This window comes from Euprymna scolopes, chromosome 14 (assembly GCF_053919585.1).
Source record: "Euprymna scolopes isolate OS-2025 chromosome 14, ASM5391958v1, whole genome shotgun sequence".
NCBI lineage: Eukaryota > Metazoa > Mollusca > Cephalopoda > Sepiida > Sepiolidae > Euprymna > Euprymna scolopes.
This window is the reverse complement of record NC_136495.1, coordinates 25,281,014-25,300,353: the sequence shown is the minus strand read 5'-3', so window position 1 is coordinate 25,300,353 and position 19,340 is coordinate 25,281,014. Positions and strand designations below refer to the sequence as shown.

At 35.0% G+C, this 19,340-nt stretch overlaps 1 protein-coding gene across 1 annotated transcript in view; it reads right to left on the bottom strand.

Moving 5' to 3' along the window:
* The window catches only part of LOC145292919 (transmembrane protein 117-like), a 418,600-nt gene that overhangs the window by 235,589 nt on the left and 163,671 nt on the right, over positions 1–19,340 (bottom strand). The window contains exon 3 of the mRNA XM_080139082.1: positions 2,596–2,684. The gene's annotated coding sequence lies outside the window, so the exon portion shown is untranslated. The remainder of the gene's footprint in view (positions 1–2,595; positions 2,685–19,340) is intronic.

The following is a 19,340-nucleotide window of genomic DNA, read 5'->3' as shown; positions in this document are numbered from 1 at the left end:
GGAGAGTAGGGGAGCTGGATAGTGACAATTAGTATGAAGGGTTGCCCCTACATTAACCAAGGTCTTATATGTGGGGTTTCCTCCACATATGATCTTTGCTTGCAGTATCTGCCAGAACTTTGATCTTGGCCAAAAGGCCAAGAAAAGCTTAAAAAGCTAAGAACAGGATCTATTAACAACAGACTTTTCATCTTAACCAAAAAGGCCAAGCACAAAAGTGTTACGGACAAGACCGACGGAGTGACTTATAGAGTCACTTGCACGCGACTGAAAACCCTTTTTTCTGTTTATTTAAAAAAAAAATACAACTGTCTTATATATGGGTCATGGAATTGCATTCATCTGCAAAAGATCTAGCTAATTTACATATTCTTTTAAACATTAATTTTAATTAATTCCCTATTAGATTTTTCGGTTTTCTTATGGGATGCTCATCTTTTAGTTAACTATTACGTGTAATTATATCCATCCAGATATTCTACGATTTATACTTGCGTAATATTTGCATAAAAAGATTATGGTAAACACAAACCTCTTTCTATATATATATATATATATATATATATATATATATATATAGTAATTTATAAAATATATTTGGTGATTAAGCTACACTGAATATTCTGCGTTTCATCCAACTATAGGATTCGTCGACGAATATTCTGCGTTTCATCCAACTATAGGATTCGTCGACGAATCCTATAGTTGGATGAAACGCAGAATATTCAGTGTAGCTTAATCGCCATATATATTTTATAAATTACTAACTAGCTCTACCTACGTATTGAGCACTTTTGAAGTAAATACTTAAAGTTTACGCATAAATCTATACTTTCGTATATTAAATTTATGCGAATAAATGAAGTAGTTATATATATATATATATATATATATATATATATATATATGTATGTGTGTGTGTGTGTTTAAAAAATTTTGCCTACCAAATTCCTCCGGTCAGTTTTTGGTCTACAGACATGAAACTTAATATATAGGATATTTGAACCTATGCGAAACTTTATATTTGGGTTTTAGCAGGAGAAAATCGGTGCAAAAGTGTGTAAATTAAAAAAATGGAATTTGCCAAGTGAAGATCGAACGACAGCATTACAAATATGCATGCATAATGTAATAGCTATTGGTTCATGTTTTAATTCTTAACCTTGCAGCAAACATGTGTTCCTAGCTCAGACATTAACGTCAAAGGAAAAAGTAAATCGTAAGCTAAACGTTTTGGTTTCTATTCTCGGTGATGGTGCCCGAGTCATTTTTTTTTTTTTTTTTAAATCATTACTATATATTGGGTCCAATATAAAATAATAATAAATACGAAATCTGCGTTAATCAAAATATCATATTTAACCATATTTTACAACTGTGCAATGCCGGGCGGCCTGCTAGTAATTGATAAATTAGGGTTCAAGGAATTGACCTTAGCAAGTGAACGGAAGTGACAAAATCATATGACTTCCGGAGAAAGCAAGAGAACGATTATGCCAAAACTTTGTTCTCCCTAAAACCTGAGGGGAAACGTGGATAGGAGCCGGGTTTCTCTTTTTCTCCATCTCTCTAATGCGTTAACCCAACCCATATCTAAAAGTAGATCTCTTTCTGCTGACCTGTAATTGCCCACTCTGTCTAATAAATCGTCTATTTCAAATAATCATCTTGGAAACCATGTGACGTTTATAACATGGCCATGAAAACCTTCATATCATCATTGTTCATGCTGCCAACACGTAAAACATTTGCAACAAGTACTTGTCTAGCTACAACAACTGTCAACAATTCTCCTTACTCTATATCTGTGCATAAAACAAAACAAAAGTTCCATGAGCAACATTTCTTTCCTAGAACTGTTTATCTGTGGAACACAATACTGTGGGGCTGCTTCTCAGCTGACTATAACACGGTCGTTTTCAAGTCTAATGTTTATAAGTTTGTAGGACTGATCTGAGTCACCCCTAAAAGCCAAGAAGTAGGCCGAAAATCATTCCCCTTTCCCCAAAAATAATAGTTTCTTAGCCCCTCTCTTTCTCCTGCTTATAAACCAAACACAAACTAAGAACTGTTATCCAGAGTCCCTCATGATCTCCCTCTCCCTCTCTCTTTCTCTTACTCTTAGCCACCGAACCAACAAGACGTACGTTGCTGGTGAACATTATTAACAAGTGGTATACTCTCTCCAACATGTAAAAAGGCAGATAAAGTTCTTTCCTTTTAAAGGTTAATAGTGGTATTACTTTTATCATTCCAGCTACCACTAATAAAGACAAGTGCCAACCAGTGTTACAAGTTCTTGTTGAGCTGTCCTTTTAAATAATCAAACCCTATCCAAGTTCCACAATTATTAACAATTTTGCCAACTACCCGACACTCATTAACCCTTATTCTCAAATAGCCTTTGGGCCTTGATAAGCAGTGACTGCACTCTAGTAAAAAAAAAAAAAAAGCATCTGAGCAGATCTGAATGGTTCACCTATTTTATATTGTGCATCAGAAGTTATTCGGCTACACATGATGAAAGCTTTGTAACCATGATGCATCAGTAACCATTTTGTTATTTTGTAATCAAACCATAAAATAGATACTTACCAATCAAATGTCTGACTTGAATATTGGGAGAGGCATTGTTTGCAACAAAACGAAGCATCGTAATCCTAAATGCATGGCCAGCAGTGGAACTGAAAGCAACAACAAAAATGAACATGAGTAAAAGAATTCATGATTTGAGCCAAAAAACTTCTAAGAGTGTTTTGTAGTTTGCTTGAAGCATTGTGCATAGTGTATAGATAGATTTGATGTTTAAAAAGCTGTGAAAATGTAATGCAAAAGTAATGGGCACCGGGTAAATTGATACGTTCTAATATAAAGATAATATTTATCTTTGTAATTTTAATCATATCTATTATACATATAATTTCATTGTGCGTGTTTACATTAAAAATACTGTCGGTTCACAAAAGGAGAGAGCACAAAAAGAATATTTATATTTATATCACAAGTGACGGCACGATCCTGAACAAATTCGTTTACGCAATCCAGAACAATATCGCCGAATCAATATGCCACACCACCGAACAATATCGTTGAATCAACACACACGTTCCAAAGCAATACCGTCGACCGACACAGCACACCACCGAACAATATCACGGGATCAACATGCCACCAAACAATCTCGTTGAATCAACACACCACCAAACAATCTTGTTGAATCAACACGCCACCAAATAATATTCTTGAATCAATACGCCACGTTCCTGAGCAACACCGAACAATCTCGTCAAATTGACACACCGCAATACGAAATGCAGTAACGCGAGACACATTATTAGAGTAATATTTTTCAACTACCCCCAAATGATTTATCGGCTTGTTTTTTTATAGCTGTTGGGCGCAACTAGATCGTCACTTTGGGATAAGATGGGTGTAGCTCTTTAGTAGACTTTATTTGCAATGGAAAGGTCCCAGATTTGCTTTTTGCCGCAGGTAAGCCCGACTCATACGCTTGTGTGCTTCCACAATAATACAAGGTTCCCTTTTTTTTTCTTTTTTTTTTTTTTTGTATTTATAAGCGTCACTGTCACAATGGTCTCAGAGTAAGAAAATGGGATTCATAATATTTGGATCAAGGATTCGAATCCCTCTTTTCATGCTCCTCTTCTCTGCACAGCCCATTTCTCTCTCTCTCTCTCTCTCTCTCTCTCTCTCTCTCTCTCTCTCTCTCTCTCTCTCCATACACACAACTCCTTTTTATAGATTCCTTAGAGATTGAGTCGACATAAGGGAAGTAACTCCTTGAGTACAAAATCAGAATTACTCCACTTTCCTTAGTAGATCAAAAAAACTGACCTACCTTGATGAAATCTGCACCTATGGTCAAAGAATAAAAATTGTTTTCTGACTTTTGGGTCTTATTCATTTGAATAAAACATCAATCCAGAAAATACCAAGTTTGTGGGTATTTGTTTCGTTGTGTTTTTTTTTTATTTTAGCTGGACACGCAAACATTACACACAGACAACTATCCTTGAAATAATAGATGCCATACAGTTTGCGCTCCGGCTGCTTCATTCAATGTCATATAGCTTACACATACATACATGCACAAAATAAGCACATACGTTACTTTAACATTACTGTTATACACATCAGCACTGATGCCGTTGCTCCTTTTCTGGGCCTGCACAGAACATCAATGTGCATACACTGGATGTATACAAGGTGTTTGTTTATGTACAACCTAATGTAAAGTACGATGGGGGGATCGACTTTATATATGAGATGTGCCAGTTTTAGAGCAATGCTTTATAATGATGTATTCATTGGCAGCGTTTAATAAAACTAATTCCAGCAGGTGAAGTTCGTATTTAGGTGCAAATAATTTATGGGGACCAAGTTGCAAGTTGATACCATCGTAATTCATTGTGTGCGCGCGCGCATGTGTGTGTGTTTGTGTGTGCGCGCGCGTGCGTGCGTTAACAGTTTCGAAGGAAAAGAAAGATAAGATGAACAGAAAGATAGAGAGAATGAGCGAGATTTTAAAAAAGAGAGCAAGAGAGAGAAAAAAAGAAAGAGAAAGGAGACGAGAAAGAGAAAAAGAGAAAGAGAAAATGAGAAAGAGAAAAGAGAGAGAAAGAGAAAAAAGAGAGAAATCAATTTCACTTTGGAGGCAAAAACCCGAAATAATTAAAAAGCACTTAATGACATCAAAAGACAGGAGTCAACATGGCCGTCTATTTTTGTACTTCAGTTGAGCATTGTACACGATGATTTCATTCTGATTCGTTTTAATATCTTTAACCTGGGGATTGTTTAGCGCTAAAACATATCAAACAAACGTTCGAAAATAGAGTAGATATTCTCTCAAGGGTACAATAAGAGATATTTAGTGGGTAATGTAATAAAGTCATATAAGCCCTCCTCAGCACTTTTATGGTGAAACGTTTTTCAATCTTCTTTCTTTTGAATGAAGCTGTGGTGAAGATTGGAATCCATGCGTAAGACGAACGAACGAACTAATATAAGCTACCTCGTTTCTTTCTTTGTTCGTTCGCCTTACTTTTTTTCTTCACTTTCACTTCTTTCATACCATGTTCAGCGTTGGATTTTTACATCAAGATGTGATTCGGGTGAATGCTAAAAAGCATTTAATTGCTACCCGTTTTTCTTTCCTCACTCCAAAGAAAATTGGGTTTTCACAGGCATATGTGAACTCAAAATATTTTGTAACCAATAAAAATCGTTTCAAACTAAAAAAAAAAAGTTACAATTGAAATTCAACAAGCTTATAAAACAGTGCCTTGGTGAACAGAAATTCAGATTTATTGCATAAGGAGGGGTAAATGCAATGCAACACGCCTCAGACTCTCAAAATCGACAACGCCCATCCTAGAAAATCGAAACGCTCCACCGATAAAATTCCTTTAAGCTTGTTATTATATCTCCAATGAACATGCGAATCTAGAAAGTAAACAAACACATACACACAGACATACACATACATGCACAAACACACACACACACACACAAACACTCACACTACATTCACACACATCCAACACAAACATACACACACACACACAACTGAACTTTGAAAAAAACTATCTGATCTTTTTTCTTACTTCTTATTCAAGAACTTTAAAACTTCTTAATAAACTTTGGTCTTTCAAAATATATTTTACATTTCTGTAAAATTGTTGATATAACTACATTTCAATCAAACGAGAAAACATGAATTAACGTAATTCATGCTTCCTCATTTGATTCCAAAATTCCCATTGCTGTGTTAACACTTGCTAGCTGTTTTTATCAATCTTATCCACTTTAACCACACATATATTAATTGTTAGTGCTGTTCTTGGTACTTTTTAAAGACTTTACTATTGGCAAAATACATTATCTGAAGCCAAGCCCAGAACTACAATTTCTGATCCCTTGATTGCTCTACTTACCCTTGATCACTATAAAGCTAGAATTATGATACAAATTTATTTGTTGAGTCATGGTTCTGTTCAGTCAGAAAAAAATTACCCTCCAAGAACTTTGAAGAGGAGGTTAATTTATTGCTAATCGCTTGAGACACCTCTATCTGGGAATGTTCACAAGGCTGCTCGGGCATTTTTGTAGGCTAGAGTGTGCTTATCCTAGTGAGCTGGTTTTCAGAATCACACCAGACCTTGCATCTAATCACTTGACGAGGAGGTAAATAAATATGCATATATGTACAGGATTAGCTTCTAAACTAATTAACTGATCATTATAAATTTTGGAACATGGCTGCTAGGTGTAATAGATCGTAATGTGGTCTATATTTAGTCTATTTTAGATTCAAACATAGGGTGGAGGTGGGAGCCCGTTGTAGAAAATCCAGAAAATTCTGATTTTTGTGAAATTCGCACAATAAGTATTAAACGTCAATTAATAAATATTCCTCAAATTTCAGTTTCTTTAAAATATTTTTGAAGGGATTTTAGTAAGTATATGGTGGAATGATAAATTTATCGCCCTAGAAAAGATGACATGATTCCATTTCCATTTGATGAAAACTGTTTTTTTTTTTTTTGTTGCAGATCATCTACTAGTTGGCCAGTTTTACACAAATCCTAAGAGCGATAGGAGCTTTCTATCATGTCCGAAAGTAACACAATGTCCAACAAGTGAGATCAGAGATGTGCCACTGTACAACTCATGCTCTTTATTGATCAAAGTTATGACAACAGGACCATTGCCAGCATCTTCAAAATGCAAATACAGGGACGTGACAGGGTGGTTATGGTCTTTGGTATGGTTTCAAGTGAGGGCCACTTCATGCCACCTCACATCTTCGGAGTCGGCTTGAAAGTCGACACCAAAGTGTACTTGGATGTGCTGAAGTATGTGGTGATCCTCTGGTGCAATCAGGTGGGCACTGGCAGATTTTGGGTGTGGCAGCAGGGCTCAGAGCCTGCCCACAAGTTATAAGGGAACATGACTTGGCTTCAGAAGGAGTGCTATGACTTTGTACCTTTCTGTCACTGCTCCCCTCCTCTCCCAACCTGAACCCGCTGGACTATTTCGTTTGGTCATACGTCAAGAACATCACCAACATGATCTCCTACAATACCAAAGCCAGCCTGTTCCTCGCCATCTGCCAAGTATTCGCCATGCTCCTGCCAGCGCTCGTGGAAAAAGCATGCTTCCAGTTCCAGACCTGTATTGAGGCAGAGATTGAGGCTGAAGGCAGCTACATTGAATAGATGTCAACTCTACTACATAATCAAGTTAGCTGAATTGATTTTTTCAATAAAAGTTTTAAAATAAAGCCCTAGTGTTGTTTTCTTAGGGCGACAACTTTATCATTCCACCCTGTATAATATGGACACAGCCTGCTATTTGAAAATTCAAATATTTCAGATTTGCATTGAATTTTATCCGTAGTAATTAGACATCAATTAAGCAAGATTCAATGAGTTTTTTTCTTAAGGCCTCTTAAGCTTAAGCCTTAAATTTTTAACATTTGCTAGACTCAAAATCATATAATGGATTTTGATCAAAATGTGAATCAGGATTCTGGACATAAGGTTTTTCATCATTATATTTTGATTTTAATCTGCAGAAGAGGGCATAAGTCGTACACAGTTCAATATGACTATGCAATTCCTACAGCTACGTACCTAGAAAACGGAGCTACTAAACCTTAGATAGCAATATGAGACAAGAAAGAGAAAGAAACAGAGCTGAGAGAGAAAAGATAACGAAATACCAACGTCTTATGTATGACGTGAAAAGAAACTGCAATCTTAAGAAGATCTCCATCATTCCAGTAATTATAGGAGCAATCGGATGCATGAAAAAGAATATCAAAAACTACCTCAGAAATACAATGTCTGGCATCCAGTAGGATGCCTCATCTCCAACTAAGACAAAATATTAAGAAAATTGAAAAAATAAAGACTGCAAAACTGTTCTGCTTGGGGAATTAGTTTTATCTGTCCTGGGACGGGTATTCTTTTATTACTTTTATAAGATTACTTCTCTAATCTATAGAGTGTCCATAAAATCAGAAAATTATTGAGTATTCGCCAGTTGGCATATCAACCTTGGTTTACATTGGCATCATTCTGACAACGTAAGACAGCATTTCTCAACCGGGGGCCCATGGCCCCCTCAAAGGCTCATGAGCTTTTAATGGGAGAGCCATGAGAGGATGCCAGAAAAATGTAATTCAAAATGCAGCAACAATAAGGTGACAAGACTGCAGCCATGAAAAAAAGCCATTTATTTTTATATAGAGTGAAACCTCTAGATACGAAATTGATTGGTTCTGGTTTGACTTTTGTATCCTGAAATTTTCATATCTGGAAAGGCATTTTACATGTAAATCACCTATTCTGTTCTGAGATGAAGCCAGACATAAGAGGCTTCATCACACAAGCTCAAGAGCAAGTGTGTCATTTCCAGCAAAATTTTTATTTTTATTTATAATTTTAAAGTAAGTAAATAGACAACATACAACTTTCACAAAAAAACACTCATCTAGTTGAAACCAGTATCAATAATTTCCTCCACTCTTTATCTTTGCCTAAACCTATACATGGATTCAATGAACAAAGCTTCTTTCTTAGAACTGCACACCTGTGGAACTGTCTTCCATTTCCCTGCTTTCCAACTGACTACAATATGGTCGTCTTTAAGTCCAATGTAAACAAGTTCTTGATGAGCCATTCCTATTAAGTAACTCAATTTATTAAATTCCCACAACTAACGATTACTACAATATTTTCCGATAGACTACCATACACTCATTAACCCTTATCCTCAAGTGGCCTCTGGGCCTTGATAAGTGGTGACTCTGTTGTAAAAAAAATCTGCATTTATTTTTTGTGTGTTGACGTGCAGGGAGCTACAAATGCTGAGATATTCAGAAAGGGGGCCACATGTCATCAGAGGTTGAGAAACACTGACCTAGAGGCTGATCCTTCTTTGTTTGAATGAACGATAGTATGGCTCAATTCTAGGAAGTGCATTCTCCAAAGCATTACTTCCCCCTCGGGGAGATGGTTGGTTTATTGCCAATTGGTAGAGAAGGTCAATGGGTCTGTTATCAGCTATTTCTGCACTTGACCAGCATGCCTCCTTGGAGAAGTTTTCTACGCTTTTCAGACTCGTGCCAAATTTTGCTGCAGTGGCAAGCGCATAAATACCAATTGGGTTCTTTTTTCGTTTTACTTAGATGTTCAGACTTTGTGAAAATCCTGTAAAGAGGAATAACAACTGAAAAATCAAGTTTTTTTTTCCTATAAAATATTCACAGCAACAGCACATAGCTACAGGTAATTTTTTTCTTTAGAACATTTGTAGAACACAATATCACAGGGCTGCTTCCCAGAATTTTCTATGTTTCATCCCATGAGGCTTCGTCAGGCTATTGTCTATATATATATATATATATATATATATATATATATATATATATATATATATATATATATACACACATATATATATATATATATATAGACAAATAAATGACAAAAAAATTTAAAGATATTGTCCATCTTACCCTTTATTTTTTTCAGCATGTTAAAATGTTCAATTCTTGACAGCACCTGTTACGTAGCGCAGAATCATTCACATAATTATTATGTCAATTCATTATCATTATTATTTCTTATTTTATATAGTACATCTTATATGTTGAATAGTGGAAAATCTCTAAACAACTCCTCAGAAACAAATGTATGTTCCTCAAGAAAAAAAAAAGAAAACTGTTAAAAAGTTTATTATATGGAAATAAAAAGAATTTGGAGACCAAAAAAGATAAACGGAAATGGAGAGGTGTAAAGTCTGCAAAAAAACATAAATTAAAAAAACTTTATAGTTTATGGTAGCTTCCTTCAATCTTAACAGACTATGGATATTCACTGTAAGGGTGCCTGCGCGCATGGAATTTTTATGGCAAGAGATGTACAATCTCCAACCACACCTCCTATGAGTCGTCGTTGTTAAATATCAGTGGCAAGTGGAGGTTCAGGACGACTGGAAACAATGCCAAGATAAGCGGAGAGACATACAGCGTCTAGAATTCCCAAATGGTCAACTGTCTGGTATTAGCCAGGCTCAACATTGCTTAACTTTGGTGATCTGACGAGAATTGGTGTGTCATGGTGATTATGCAGTATATGTAATGTTTAAGGCAAGTACGGCATAATTACGCTGACACACCGGTTCCCATTGGATCACTGAAGTTAAGCAACGTTGAACCTGGTCAGTACTAAATGGGTGACTATTTGGAACTTCCAGGGGCTGTATGTGCTCTCCGTTTATCTCGCCATTGTCTCCAGTCGTCCTGGACTTCTCCTTGCCATTGGACTCAAGCAGTGCCGATTCAGGAGAGGTGTGGTTGGAGATTGTGCAACCCTTGCCTCACAATTACATGCGCAGCTGCCCCTATAGGGTGTATCCTTTGTCTTTTGAGACATACATAGGCATTCACTCACTCCCCAAAATAGTTGAGTTCAAAACATCTTCCATCGCCATACACACATATATAGAGCATGTGTGGTACATCTACAAGTGTCCATGTCAAATAAGTGTAGACAATCAAAACCACGTTCACACATTCAGACGTTTTGCAGATTCATTTTGAAGAGTGTTTGCAATAAAAAAAAAATCCATTATAATCTGACACCAATTTTTCATCACCTCTGCTTCCAAAATGCAGCCAGAATAGTCATTTGCTTTCAGCAATCAAATTAGTTTTGTCTTATAATTCGATAACACACACCTTAAATCAACCATTCCATCATCAATTAATTATCTTATATATTTTTATGCTCAATATAATGCCATTTACGTCCGCGTATTTGATACGATAAAGCTAAAATAGCATAAAACAATATTATTTATCACCTCAAAGTAAACGAAACACATACATTGCATACTTATATCTATTTATATAAAATTAGGTAAGTTTATTTTTTATAGATTTGTACGTAATGAATTCACACCTAAACTAATTAAGTCATCATAATGAATTTAGGAACACAGCCACTAGAGCCAAAGTGTCGTAATGAGAGCTATATTTAGTTTTAGATTTTTCCACAAGTGAAAAAAGGTGGAATCCATTTCTAAAAATTGAGATAATTCCAATTGTTATTACATTTTAATAATTAGACAACAATTGTTACAATCAATTAACCAATACCATATCAATTAATATATAAGTTTTAAATTTCAGTTCCTTTGGAGTACTAAAGAGTTTTTAAGGGGCATAAAATAAGCATAACACCCCATTTGGAAATTGAAATATTTCAAATTTACAATAAATAGTAACCAATTAAAAATATTCCATGCATTTTACTTTATTCTTGAAATGTGCCATAAATTTTAGACATTTTATAAAATCGAAATTATGTAAAGAATTTGGATTAAGGATTCTAGACATAAAGTGTAGTAGTATTAGATCATGATATTAGAGTTTGTAAGAGGACATAAAAGTGAGGCAAATCTATTCCATTTGGGCAATTAATTATATCCGTCCACTTCGAATATGTAGATATGCTTAAAATAATCGCTAACCTCATTTTGTATGAAGACTCCATGGTTTTTTTTTTTTTTTTCTGGTGATTATTTCAACATATGTATACGTTTCAAGCAATACTATTTCAACATATGTATACGTTTCAAGAAATACTATTTCAACATATGTATACGTTTCAAGCAATACTATTTCAACATATGTATACGTTTCAAGCAATACTATTTCAACATATGTATACGTTTCAAGCAATACTATTTCAACATATGTATACGTTTCAAGCAATACTATTTCAACATATGTATACATTTCAAGCAATACTATTTCAACATATGTATACGTTTCAAGCAATACTATTTCAACATGTGTATACGTTTCAAGCAATACTATTTAAACATATGTATACGTTTCAAGCAATACTATTTCAACATATGTATACATTTCAAGCAATACTATTTCAACATATGTATACGTTTCAAGCTATACTATTTCAACATGTATACGTTTCAAGCTATACTATTTCAACAGATGTATACGTTTCAAGCAATACTAAATAGATTTTAATTCAAAACGGTTCCTCATTTACTAATATGTAACAAAATCAATAAAATAAAACAATATCGGTTGTACATTATTTTCCATCATGTTCACTGCAGTTTTACCATCAATTACTAGATGTTGTAATTTCAATGAATTCAAGCAAAACAAGCTCAGGTGCCTTGGTTCCTGGAACGGTTTCCAGGAAGAATGATTTGAACAGTGTAAGGAGTTCAGACTGATAATGCGGTTGTACCATACCTACATAAAGTTTTACCTATTTAAACCTCTTTGTGAATATTGTATCAGTATATTTGGGCAGTTTATGTAAACCATCAGAATATACCGAGCGCTGATCAAACTTTAAAACGCAAAAAAAAAAAGAAGAAAAAACATAATAGAAAACATTTATCAATAAAGAAAAATGGAAATATAAAAAAAAATTTTTTAAATCAGCTATGGTAAGTTTCATGAGTAAATACATATATATAAATACAGGGTGGAACGATAAAAGTGTTGCCCTAAAGAAAACAACACTACGGCTTTATTTTAAAACATTTATTGAAAAAATTAATTCAGGTAGCTTGATTATGTAGTAGAGCTGATATCTATTCAATTAAGCCACCTTCAGCTTCAATCACCACCTTGATATAGGTCCGGAACTGGGAGCATGCCTTTTCCACAAGTGCCAGCGGGAGCTCGGTGAATACTCGGCAGATGGTTGCAATCAGGCTGGCTTCGGTGTTGTGGGAAATCATGTTGGTGATGTTCTTGACCAATGACCAAATGAAGTAGTCCAGTTAATTCAGGTTAGGGAACGAGAGCACCCAGTGAGAGAAGAGTAAACAGTTGAAGCACTCTTTCTGAAGCCAATCCTGGGTCTCTTTGGACTTGTGGGCCGGTGCCGAGTCCTGCTATCACACAGGGTTTGCCAGCAGCAACCTGATTGCACTAGGGGATCACCACACTTTTCAGCACATCCAGGTACACTTTGGTGTTGACTTTCAAGCCGACTTTGAAGATGTGAGGTGGCATGATGTGGCTCTCACTTGAAACCACACCAAAGACCATAATTGTGGCCAGAAGCTTTGTTTTCATCACACTGAACATGTTGGTGTTATTCATGACAATCCAGCAATGCATTGAGTGTGCTGGCAATGGTCCTGTTCTCATAACTTGGATCGGTAAAGAGCATAAGTTGTATAGCAGTGCATGACTGATCTCTCTCGGACATTGTGTCACTTTCAGACATGATAGAAGGCTCCTATCGCTCTTGGGATTTGTACACAACTAGCCAACTAGTAGATGGTTTGCAAAAAAAAAAAAAAGAAAACCGGTTTTCATCAAATGGAAATGGAATCATGTCATCTTTTCTAGCGCAATAATTTCATCATTCCACCCTGTATATATTTTTTGTAAAATAATGTGCAGTGACAAATGAAAACATTTTTTTATTTCGTAAGAAATCTTACCGTTTTAAAGGATTTTTTAAGGAAGAGGGGGGGGGTATAAAAACATTTATTTATGAATAAATGTTTTTTTGTCTTGTTTGTTTTGTTTTGTTTTTTTGTTAAAGTTAGAGGATGGCTATTGAGGAGAGGGGGGTTTATCTGTCGCAGATTCCTAAGGAAGAATTCCTGGCAAATGTCTCATAGGAAGTTTTTCCAATCGGTCAAAAACCGATGATACACTCTCGCTGTAAATTTTGAACAATTGCAATGTCATCAGATCGCATGTATATAAACTTTATTGGTTTTCCAATTTCAAGATGTGACACAAGAAGGTCCACTGCCTACATTAGCCATTCATGCACATCACTCAAGATACTTCTTTTTTTTTAAATACATTTTCTTTGCACATGTTTGGCATCTCATACTGCTCTGATTAATTTCCATTCCTGGAAAAATGAATGAACATTTTCCGGCAACTATAGCATAATCTACAAGCCTGCTGGATTCATCATGATGGCTTTACTAAACTGATTTATTTTTAATGATTTAACTTTTTGCACGATTAAAACTAATATTTCTTTCTTATTTATTAAGTGTTGTTTGTTTCACTGGCTAAGCGTTTCACCATAGTATATCAGTTTACGTAAGCTGTTGGAATATGCTGACACAACATTCCAGAAAAAACGGGTCATTCTCAAGTTTTAAATTGATCACTGGAGAGCGATGAACAAATGTCTTAATGGTAAGACAACTTCAGCCTTCTTTACAGTTTTAGAGACAAGGTTTGTTCACACAACTCGCTACTGACAGTAATAATAAGGAAGGACGCCACAAAATTAGGAACATTATGAGCATGCACTCGTGTACATTCACTACACAGACCATGATCGTCCCACTCGTGCTGGTTCAAAGTTGTTGGCTAATTCAGTAAGTATTACAAGAAAACCTGCTTGCAAACAATACCCACAACCCTAATCCCACTGGATACCAGCCAGGCTTAGTGGTATCACAAGTCTATTTTTTTTTCAAAATTTTTTATATATTTGACAACGTTACGAATTGGTGTGGTATGTCCATTTTTGGCAATATTATGCTTTTGTATGTATATCCGGTCAGGGTAAAAACAAATAACAGATGTTTATTTTTTATTTTTTTTTTTTTAGAAAGTACAAGTGGTATTCGTTTTCAAAGACTAAATAACAGACTTGCAAACGAATACTTTCACCTGATCATACCGAAATATCCTAGTCCCATCAACACAATCCTTCAGCCAAGAGTTCCAATGGTTCAACTTGCCTAGAGATGCACATCAGGCCAACTCTTAAATCAACTGCCTCCTCAAACATCTAACTCCAACTAACCATGTCCTGCCCAATGGCCGACTCTATTTGCCTCCTCTTTCCAATCTCCTGGAATTTTTTCTCTCACTGGAAATTTTAGGTTAAGACATTTGTTAGTGGTCATCATTCAACCACCCAGGAGTTGACTTATCTGGAGCTCATCTAGGAAAAATACCTTTCTCAAATAGCTCGATCTTAACATGAATCCGTGATTAATGCAGTACTTATATTATCTCAAACAAAACATCTCTTTGGTTTCAGACTCCAAACAGATATTTTTAATTCTGTGTCCTCCCCCTCCCTTTTTCCTTTGACCAAGCATTTATCACTTGCAACATCTGCCATTCATATGCACCACTAAAACATGCAGTTGAGCACATGTTTACAGTCCAATACAACTCGCTGTTGACAGTAATAACAACTAGTAACTCTACAAAATTGGGTAATGGAGTATAACACAGTAGCTGAACTTTCAAACACAGTGTTAGAGGGCGCTTGAATCGCTCAATTGAGGCATGGAAGCACAAAATGGATACAATACTTCCGTTTTTCTCCAAAACTGCTAACTTACATATATGGGCAAAATATTAAGATATTTATGTTTTAAAATATATTTATTCACAGAAACATGAAAAAACAGTGAATGTGTCGCTAAATATTGTTTTGAATTTTTTTTTTTTTTTTTTTTTTTTACATTACCACTTATCAATTTGTAAACTTTTTTATCAAATTTTATTTATTTATTTTTGGCAAACTATTTAGATATTTTTGATGCCTTCGTTCAGTCTCGAACTGAAGGGGCAGCTGCGCATGTAATTGTGAGGCAAGGGTTGTGCAATCTCCAACCACACCTCTCCTGAACCGGCACTGCTTGAGTCCAGTGGCAAGGAGAAGTCCAGGACGACTGGAAACGATGCCGAGATAAGCGGAGAGCACATACAGCACCTGGAAGTCCCAAATGGTCAACCATTTAGTACTGACCAGGTTCAACGTTGCTTAACTTCGGTGATCCAGCAGGAACTGGTGTGTTAACGTGATTATGCCGTACATTTAGATATTTTAAAAATATATTTATTTACAAAAACATGAAAAAAACCCAATAAATGCATCACATTTAATACAGTTTTTTAACAGTTAGAAAATGGTGAATGCTCCAGAGAAAAATAGTTTAACATTTGTACGAATAATCTTATTAGAACTCAAAACAATATTTCATGTTCTTGTAAATAAATATATTATCAAAATAAATGAAACAAACACTTAAAAAAAAAGGCTTTCTTAAGCTGGAACACAATGTGACACATTTGTCTTTTTATATTTCTGTAAATAAATACTTTTTTTTTTAAATATCTAAAGAGTTCACCAAAATACATAATATATTAACTTAAATAAACATAGTTATTTAAGAAAAAAAATATGCGATAAAAGAAATAAATAATAAAAAGTAAGTAAGCAGTTTTGGAAAAAAGTGGAGATATTGTTTCTATTTTGTGCTTCCATACCTCCATTGAACGATGCAAGCACTCTCTAACGACGTGTTTAACAGTTAAGCTATCATGTTATGTTCAGTTACCCAAAATTGTAACAAAATGTGTACCAGCATTTTTACCTTTGTCAAACATGGCAAAAATGTATATTCTATAAAAGTTGGGTTTTTTTTTTTTAAAAACATTTTTCAATTACAGCCTCATATTCTTTAATATTTATTCATTATATTTCGATCTATTAAAAATTAACATAATAATTAACTATCGTAAAGAAATCTGTTGAATTTTTAATAGCATAAAATGTCTTCAAATAACATTGAAAATCAATAAATTTATAGGAGTATTTAGTTCTCTTCCACTGCAAGAACTGTGACACCAGAGAAGTCAGCACCTCCGTGAAGGGACACTCTGACTTGCAAAAGGTGCCTGGGCAGGCAATAAACTAACCCACAAAAACCCTTTACAAAGAGAGAAGACAAACCTGGAAGGGTGGACCTCCTAGAACTGCACAGGAACAGCATTACACCGCAATAAACAGGGACCAAGTCATAATAGGAATTGTCTAATCTCTGTTGAGTTTCGGGGCCGAGGATAAAAATCCATAGCCAACAAGAAAAAAGATATTAAAAAATAAAAAATAGACAACTAATAACTGCTATTAGGCGATAGAAAATTTTAATATTCTATCGACCTGTTAGTTTAAAACTTTTGGAAAGCATTCGTAAGTTTTGTAATTTCAAAATTAGTGTCATTACTATCACTTAACTGGCTTCGTTGAAGAAAATGACAGTTTATTTTTTTTTCTTTTTATAGGTGATTGCTAATTTCAAATTCAAAAGTTAAAAAAAAAAAAGCATATCTTAATCCCACTGGAAACCACCCGTTCGACTAAGGATTTTTATCCCCGGCTTCCAAAATCAACAGAGATTAAATAATTCCTGTAATGATCTGGTCCCTGTTCATTGCGGTTTAATGTTGGTTCTGTGCAGTTCTAGGAGGTCCACCCTACCAGTCTGTGCCTTCTCTTTGCGAAGGGGTTAGTTTATTGCTAATCGCCTGAGGCGCCCTGCCGGGAATGCCGACGGGCTGCACAGGCATCTTTTGCAGAATCAAAGGGCTCCTTCTCTTGAGCACTGACTTTTTTAATCCCACTTTCTTATCTTGGTGTCACAATTCTTCCCGTGGGAGAGAATTATGTATTCTTTAGTGTTAGAGGTACTGTAAATCTATTTAAAAAAATTTTTTATGTATTTTACATTTGAAATAAACGCATAAAAATAAATTGATCCTCATTTTTTTGACAGTGTCCTTCCACTTTATTGGTATCTGTTATGCAAGAATTATGCCATAGTCGGCACACTAGGATGGTCGGTTGTTTTTGTTTTACGGCATATCAACCATTTTCAGGTTATTTAATGCCGTATCCAAAGATTTTGAAGAAAATTTTTTAATAGAATATTTGCCGTTTTCAATTCGGTTTTTATTTAACCCATAGTTCGGACCCTAACAGGTACTACCACTCCGGGTCAGAGTGGACCTGGGAGAAATGGCAATTAAAGGCTGGCTTCACACTCCCCAAAGCCCGCAAGCTTGGGCCTCATTACTGGATATAGTTTAAGGTTATATCCAGGACCGCCACACTAGGAACTACAGGTTAGTGCTACTATTTACCTATAACTAGGTCTGTCTGCTTTTGACAACACAGTTCTTGAAGTGAGATGTCACCATCCTGCCACATACAGCGCCTGGTATTCCCATATGTTGACCAAAGAAAGAGTGAGTTTATTTTTTTAATTATTCAAACATTAAATAACAATTTTGTTTGAAATAAAATCAGTTCAATAAAAAGAAAGAAATTTTGAGTAGAAAAGCTTCGATAAAGTCTGGATGGAATCAAAGAATATCAGCAGCGCCATTTTTGTTATTCATTCCTTTTTTTTTTTTTTTTAAAGAATTTTTATTGATTATGCCTCAAAGGCAGATGTAAACAAAACGCCTCCACCTTTATTTTTATTTCTGTGCATTATTATTATCAATCAGGGCTACTTGGCGTTGCCCGGGAGCATGGATAAGATAAAAAAATAGAAAAGATTTTTAAAAATGTGTTTAAAATCTCTTACTCTTTCTTTCTCACAACTGGTTCAATATAATAGGGGAAAAAAAAACAAAGAAGGTTGACTAATCTAAATTCTGTGTAGGTTTTTAAACAATTACCATTGATGGTTGAAGACAAGCAATGTATGGAAAGAAATGGGTACTCTTGCATAATTTACCCCGAATTCTCGTGAATTCCCGTCAAGCATGGATCGGGCGAGACCGGCAATTATCGGTGTCAGCCGAGCGTCGTAACAGACGCAGACTAATGAAAAAAAAAAACCCAAAACAAACCGGAAAAAATACAAATGCAAATAATCAAAAATAACCAAAAAAAAAAAAAACTACCTTGAAAAATGAAAATATGTTTTTTTTCATTTTAGTATTTTATTTATTTATTTATTTATTTTTATTTTTTATTTTTTGCAAATATTTATCAACAGAAAGTTTGGGGAGGAGAGGGTGTTTTATACCTATTCTATATTTTAACCTTACAATTGAATAAAAAACATGTCATAAAACTTTAATTAAACTTGGAAGTACGATTTAAAAAAAATAGCGCGGGTCAGTAAGTGCATTAGCACCGTTTTTTTTTTGTTGTTTTTTTGTAATCCTATTGTTTTTTTTGTTTTTGTTTTTTTGTTTGTTTTTTTTCAAGACTTGCTGTTCAGTCAAGTTCTTTTGGTGGCACTGCCCATTTATACATCTCCAGGAGAAACCATCCTTTACACACGATTTGTATTTACAATTGTTGCAGTGTTGCACTGTTGCACCTCATTTTTTTTGGGGGGGGGGCATTGACTATATCGATGTTTTCATTTCTTTTTCTAACATGTATAGAATTATTTTCTTGCTTGTTATTTTTCTGTTTGGCGAGTTTTGAAAATATATTTGTCAGCCTTTTTTT